The sequence below is a fragment of the Astyanax mexicanus genome, chromosome 18 (assembly GCF_023375975.1).
Source record: "Astyanax mexicanus isolate ESR-SI-001 chromosome 18, AstMex3_surface, whole genome shotgun sequence".
Classification (NCBI taxonomy): Eukaryota; Metazoa; Chordata; class Actinopteri; order Characiformes; family Acestrorhamphidae; genus Astyanax; species Astyanax mexicanus.
Genome location: NC_064425.1, coordinates 36,705,781 through 36,713,762, shown reverse-complemented (window position 1 = coordinate 36,713,762; position 7,982 = coordinate 36,705,781).

Below are 7,982 nucleotides of genomic sequence, written 5' to 3'. Positions count from 1 at the left end.
CTTGGCTCTCGATCTAAAGGCTGTGTGCATATGTCGTCAGTCTAAATGAAATGACCTAGTAAATTAAATATAAAAAAACAACCACTCTGTGTGTGTGTGTGTGTGTGTGTGTGTTTGTGTGTGTGTGTGTGTGTGATCATGTGTGCTGAAAGATAATTGGCTCTTTAGAGACATATGGTGGATGAATGTACCGTGCATCTGCATTGCCTTTTGGAGAGAAAAAATGTTGGATCCCTCCCTCTCTCACTACCTCTTAATCTCAGTCACATGCTCTCTCTCTCTCTCATTCTCTCAATCTCTCTCTTTCTTTAATTCTGTCTCTCTCTCATTCACTAATACTCTCTGACTTACTCTCTGTCTGTCTCTCGTACTCTTTCTTTCTCTTATTTACACACACAAACACACACACACACACACACACACACTACCATCCCTAAGTGCATTTTTGACACACCAGCTTCTGCCTGTAGCACGTGTGTTTGTAATGTCTCCTTACAGTTTTGCACATCTTGGAAAATTTCAAGAACTTTGAAAGTACCCTTAAGGGCATTCGCAAAAACCATTAAAAACTTTATGATGAAACTGGCTCTCATGAGTTCATCCATCCAGAGCTACCAGCCTCAGAAACCACAAGTCCGAGATAAGAGCACCTAAATGCACAGAGTATTGTGTTTTGTTTAACACTTTTAAATTACTACATGATTCCTTATGTGTTTCTTCATAGTCTGGATGACTTTAGTATTTATTTACAATTTAGGAAAAAACGCTTAATGAGAAGGTGTGTCCTAACTCACCATACTGTGTATGTACTGTGGCTTGCAAAATTATTCATACACCTTAATTTTTTTTTTTTGTTAACTTACAACCACAAATGTAAATGTCTTTTATTGAGATTTTAAAAAAGTAGCACATAATTGTGAAGTGTAATGAAAATTATATGTCACGTCCTAGCCCTGTCTCATGTCTCTCTGTGTTATTCCCACGTGACCTGTGCTCCTCTGTGTCTCTTGTCTGTAGTTTTCCAGCACATGTCTCATTTGTAGCTCCGCCCCTGCCCCAGGTGTTTCCAATTCTAGTGTGTTTCCTGTTTGTTAAATAGGTCCCCTGTGCCACTTGTCCTCTGTCGGTCTTTGCACTAACCTCTGTTGTTTTGTCTCTCTGTGTTTCTCCGCGTCTCTAGAACCCTAGCTCCGTGTTTATTCCTAGTTTGTTTCCTGTGCTCCTTATTTCGTGTTTTTCTCTGTTTATCTTTAGTTCCCTGTTATTTTCATTTGTTTTCTCCCTTGCCCTGCTCAGTTTAGTTTTCCTAGTCTTGTTTAGCTTCTTGTTTATTTCCTTGTATATGTTTATCCCTGCCCAGTTTAGTTTTGTATTTATCCAGTCCCTCGTTTGTTTCTTTGATTATTTACTCCCTGTTTGTTTATCATTAGTACTTCTTGTTTGTTTAGTTTATGTTCTCTAGTTTCACTGGTTTGTTTTGGTTTTTGGTTATTTGTTTATCTAGTTTTAATTTATTTGGTTCACTCCCTTGTTCTTTGTATATTAGGGCTGTCCCTAACGATTATTTTTTAAACGATTATTCTAACGATTATTTTTTTCGATTAGTCGACTAATCTATTCATTGAGAAACATATTTAAATAATTATTATTTTACGTTTTAAAGCAAACGATAAATTACTATATTTATATATAATAACAACAACAACAACAACACAAGCCTACTAAACCAAACCCCACACTTATAATCACTTACATGTACAACACGTTGTTTAGATCTATAACGCTAAAAATGGATAAGCTCCCATACACCACAACCGTGTGTTGTTTTCTGTGACCGCTAGATTTTGTGACCACTGGCAAGTAGTTCTCAGCAGACCGGTGCACTGGCCGATTCGAAACGTGTTCGTTTCTAATGTTTACCCCGACTGGCCAAAACGGTTCAGTTTAGGGCTGAGGGTAAGGTGTAGGTATAGAAAGCTTCCGTTTTGCCAATGAACGCTCATAACCGTGAGCACTGGTCACAAAATTCCGACGGTGACAGAATACGGTGTGACACCGCAGCGCCGACGGCGCTAGCTAAAATAACTTAAGGCAGCTAGCTTAGCTAAACACCTGAACTTATGAATAATGCTACTGTTTCTGGAAACTATATATATAAATATAAACCAAAAATGTATAATTTCTGCCTGTGGCAGGTTTAAAACCTTTGGTAGACAGTCTTAAGTCTTTTTAAGGACACCCGCGGAGACCCTGATGTAAACGGTAACTTACTGTGTGACCCTGTTGACATAGTGCTCCTGGATGTTTGCGCTTCAAGTGCTCCTTTTGCACATATGGCAGAGGACCACATTGTTGCCCTTTTGCGTGAAATGCTCCCAAACTTTAGATGCCCGCTGGCGTTTTTTTGTAGCTGGAGATTGCTCTCCGGAGTCCAAGCTCTCTAGAGCTTAGATTCTCTGCCCGAACCCGACATGACCCGAGGCCCGCCCGTAAATCCGACCCGGGCTCCAGAAAATAGTCCGAGATGTAGGCGTCTGTTTTTTAATTATATTTTTATTTAAAAAAAAATAACGAAAACTGAAAGTGAAACTAAACTAATTTATTTATAAGCGCTGTTTTCACTACCGCAGTTCTACAGCGGGGGTGTTGTGCCGATTCTGTCCGCGAAGCGGGAGTCAGATTCAGCAGAGAGTCGGATTCGGCACAAACGCGGCGGCACCTCGCGGTCCGCGGTGTCAGTTGTAAGCGCTCGCGCTAGCCGCAAAATACGGCAGAAAACACTGAGGGAGCTGCAGAATTATGAATGGGACTAGAATATGAGCACGAGGAGATCAAAGAGAACCTTCACCTGTGAGTAGTTCTCACCAGAACACGCAAATCTCTCTCTCTCTCTCTCTCTCTCTCTCTCTGTGTCTCTCTCTCTCTCTCTCTCTCTCTCTGTCTCTCGCACGTGAACTCCTCCGCGTTTGACCTGCAGAACTGTGTTTAGCTGTTCTTAAAAATCATTTTAATGAAATAATAGTTCTATGCTTCTATGTTACCGTGTTAATTAACATAATTCTGATCATATTTCGCTCATTAAAACAGCCCGAAAACAGCCAGTTGGAATTTTTGGGCCCGATCTAACCTCTAATGCTCTCCACAGGCGCTGCCATGTTTACGACGCGCCGACGCACGTTATGCAAATCGATGTATTTTTGTAATCGATGACGTCGATTATGTCGACGCGTCGCCCCAGCCCTATTGTATATATCTCCCTGTTTTATGCTTTCGTGTTTACTTGTTATTTATTTATTAAATTATTATTTATTGATTTCACCCTACCTGCACTTGCGTCCTTCTCCTCGTCTCCCTGCCTGGGTATTTCCTGACATTATACATGTCTTTAAAGTAAAAAAAAAGTTAAAAACGCATGTCCATGATAGATTCTGTAAATAATACATATAGATCTAGCATAAATATTATCACTGTTATTGAAACATTTATTATCGCGATAATTACCAATATCAAATTAGATATGCAAACCTACTAAGACATGGCCATCCACTCAAACTGACAGATCAAGCAATGAGATCACTGACCAGAGAAGCAGCCAAGAGGCCCATGGTCACTCTGAAGGATCTGTAGAGATCCAAAACTCAGGTGGAAGAAACTATGCACAGGACAACTTTAAGTTGTGCACTCCACAAATCTGTCCTTTATGGATTGCTGTTCAGAATGTAATAGTTGATGGAAAGTTGAATAGAGTTTAACACAGAGCGATTCTAAAAGAAGACATTTTGAAAGCTAAAGTTAAAAAGCTTAAAAAGCACAAAAAGTTTGCATCTGTAATTTCTGTGAAAGGTGGCTCTACTAAGTATTGATATGGGGGGCTAAATGTTTTTGCATGTCCCACTTTTCAGATTTTTTTTTTGATTAAAATAAAAAATTTATTTTGTTCTAAATAATGTTCTACTTTGTGTTGGTTTATCACTGAAAATTTCAATTACATACATTTACGTTTGTGGCTGTAAGGTAAGAAAATGTGGAAAAAGTTCAAGGGGTATGAATACTTTTGCAAGTCACTGTACATGCACAGATTACCTAAGGATTACTTTATTCTGTATATTGTTTCTGTATTAACTAATCATTGGGATGCTCCCTCCATGCACTGTAACAGAGAATGTAATGGCTCAAAGTGTCAATTCCATTTCCACACTGGTTAATTTACTGTTAGCATTCAGTTATTTTACTGTTAATTTACTGTTAGCATTCAGTTACCTTTCTGTTGATTTAATGTTAGCATACTGTTATTTTACTGTTAATGTACTGTTAGCATTCAGTTACCTTTCTGTTGATTTAATGTTAGCATTCAGTTATTTTACTGTTAATTTACTGTTAGCATTCAGTTATCTTACTGTTAATTTACTCTTAGCGAACTGTTATTTTACTGTTAATTTACTGTTAGCATTCAGTTATCTTACTGTTGATTTACTCTTAGCGTACTGTTATCTTACTGTTAATTTACTGTTAGCATTCAGTTAGTTTTCTGTTGATTTACTGTTAGCATACTGTTATTTTACTGTTAATTTACTGTTAGCATTCAGTTACCTTTCTGTTGATTTACTGTTAGCGTGCTGTTATCTTACTGTTAATTTACTGTTAGCATTCAGTTATCTTACTGTTGATTTACTGTTAGCATTTAGTTATATTACTGTTGATTTACTGTTAGCATTTAGTTATATTACTGTTGATTTACTGTTAGCGTACTGTTACCTTACTGTTAGCATTTAGTTATATTACTGTTGATTTACTGTTAGCATTTAGTTATATTACTGTTGATTTACTGTTAGCGTACTGTTACCTTACTGTTAGCATTTAGTTATATTACTGTTGATTTACTGTTAGCGTACTGTTACCTTACTGTTAGCATTTAGTTATATTACTGTTGATTTACTGTTAGCATTTAGTTATATTACTGTTGATTTACTGTTTACTGTACTGTTACCTTACTGTTAATTTACTGTTACTGTTACTGTCTTCAGCCTGGCAATAGCAAGTTCAACTCACCACTCAGAAGCTTATCAAATCCTGGGTGACACAAGTACTCACTGAAAGCACAATAAAAGAGGGGATAATGAAACGCAACTAAAACATGCAGTGAACACGCAGACTGCTCAGTCACGATAACTGTGGGATTTTGCATGATATGTTGTCCCAGAAATAACTGTGAAAGTTACTTTTCTAGTGACTTTCTAGTCCTGTACAGCTTGTATCTTTCAGCTGGAAAACAGTCAGTTTGCTTAACTGGTGTTATCCATCTTGATTGCCCTTAAATTTGCACTTTCCCATGTCTACAGTCCATCATTAGGGCTGCAACGATTAGTCGATATAATCGACAATGTCAATTACTTAAATTTGTCGACTAAAAATTTAATTGACGACTTATCGTTAATTTGTAAAAGTACTGCATTACACAAGGTACTGGGGACAGAAGTGCAATGGGAGATGGGTAAATGGCTCACTTGCACAGTTTAAATTCAACTCAGTGTGTGTTTCCAAAAGTGCACAGACACAACAGATTACATATGTACTTACTAAATCTAGTACTTCTCACGTTTAAACAAAATCTAGACTTTTAATTGCCTTTTAAACCACATGTTCAGCTGTTTCTATTGTTTTTAGAGATTAAAAACATGGCAGAAATAATCGTTGACTAATCGATAAAAAAAAAAGAAAAAAATCATCAGATTAGCCGACCACCTGCCATATAGCCATTAGTTGCAGCCTTATCCATCATCACTTCTTAAAACAAGTAATTTGAGAATGGTAACGACTAAACATCGATCTCCTGGTCTGAATTTGTGCACCCCTGGATTATGTTAACTAGTTGTGTTTTATATTAAAATGCTTAAACACTTTAACCAGTGAACATTAAATAATAATTGATTAAACTTTGGCTTTGTTCGTCGGTAGTGCTGGGCACTGCTGACTACTTGAAACAATACATATCATGACGAAATACTTTATGAAATCTATAAATATCTACATTAATTTCATAATTATTTTTATCACAAAATAAACAGGTAAATATTTGTGATGCTTCTGGTGGATGAATTGGGTGTACTTCGGCCTGAAAGACAGAGAACAGGCATCAATTTCTGCTCAGCTTAAATATAGTGAACTGAAGGCAGCAGCGTCCTGTAGTGTAGTCAGTCAGTAATACAATCTTTGTTTTCAAGTTATTTGAGAGTTGTTTTTTGAGGGTCCCATGTTGCTGTTCTTTAGAGAAGATGCAAAGAGGAGAAACTTGCAATTGAAACCTTAACCCTTTCTCATAATTGGATTCACCTGTGTATGTAGGTCAATGGTCAATAAGCTCACCAAACAAAATTGTGTGTTCTAATAGTTAATGATAAAGGTATTCAAATCAATAAAACGCTTTTGTTTAAAGAATTATTGCACACTTTCTGTAAATCCTATAAACTTAATTTAACTTCTTAAATATCACTGTGTTCCTCTGCTATATGAAATATTAAACTGAAATTGCTAATACGAACAACCAATGATTTATAAAGGAAAATTAGGAAAATTATCAGGGGTGCCCAAACTTTTTCATACCACTTACATTTTTTTAAAAGAGAGTCCTTGTACTTTTACTGAAGTCTGGCATTATCCAATATATACATGTATAAAGTTAGCCTAAACCTGTACAAACACAGTAAATGTAAAGAAATATAGCTGACCTGTGATCAGTGGAAGCACACAGGCGGCTGGGTGGCGGTTGATGGGTCCTCGCGCTGAGTCTGAATTTGTGCGGCTGCTGTTCTGCCACGCGGGTCTGACCACACTAAACCCACGTGCTGGCAGCACCTTCAAACACTTTAATGAATTAATTCCCTACCTTTCTTTCCTTTGACCTCCACACTGCTTTCCTCCATCGGCTTATCCACTGGCTTTCTCAAAGACTACAAGGTCGCACTTCCAACACTCAGACGCTGGAGTTCCCAAGCCTGTCACAGTCAGACCTCTTCTTAAATCTTTGCAGTGGTCGAAAGTTCTGATTTAACTTTTGGGGCTTCGGCTTCACGCTTTACAGCGAAGCTGCCCCGAACTCCACCCCAATACTCTGAGTTTGCTCCCCCTCTTTTATTCTTCTCTGCCCAGTCAAGGGCGTGGGTCAGTACTAGCAAAACAGTACAGTGGTTGCTTCACTTATAGATGGTCCATTTTCAGGGTTCTTTGTTGTTAAAGACCACATTTTAACTATTTATCCATGATGTGTAAAACGCAGGCAACAGGACAATTAATAACATAATCACCATCAGTAAAAACGGATCTGTACGTAGGTTAGAATCATAACCAAAACCTGGAAAAGACATAACAGATCTGGCAGTGAAAACCCGGATCCAGCCTGGACTATTCTGCTTTTTGGGTTGCCAGTATTTACAGTATTTATTTTGAATTCAAAATATTGAATTCAAAAAAAATTTTTTACAAACTGTTCTTAGAAGCTCTAGATTCATAAATAAATGATGCCTTTGTCTTGTAAATGCAGTGATTATTGTAATTGAACTGTTAAACGTAGTCCTGTTGCCAAATACTTAATGAACTGCTAAACATTGTAATATTAAGCACATAATCACTTAAGCGTGTCTCCAGCTCCTGAATAGAAAACAGTTATTTTCTAAAAGTTAAAATATGTCTCAGTTAAGTTGTTAACTGTCATTATTACATTCAATTTAAACTCCTGAGTGGGTGAAGGATGAGAAGCTGATCAATAAACCAAACTTGATAATTATCACCTTTAAATATAGGTTACAATGCTTTACCCTTAAAGAGCCACAAAACTCTAAACCATATTTAAATGTGTACATACATAAATGTGTTCCTTTGAAGTTGTGAAAAAGTCCTGTTTAATTTTTTTATAAACCTTGTCTAACCTCTGAAAAGACTTTTAATTTCTGCCTCTGCAGCGCCCTCGAAGGTTCAACTATGCTATA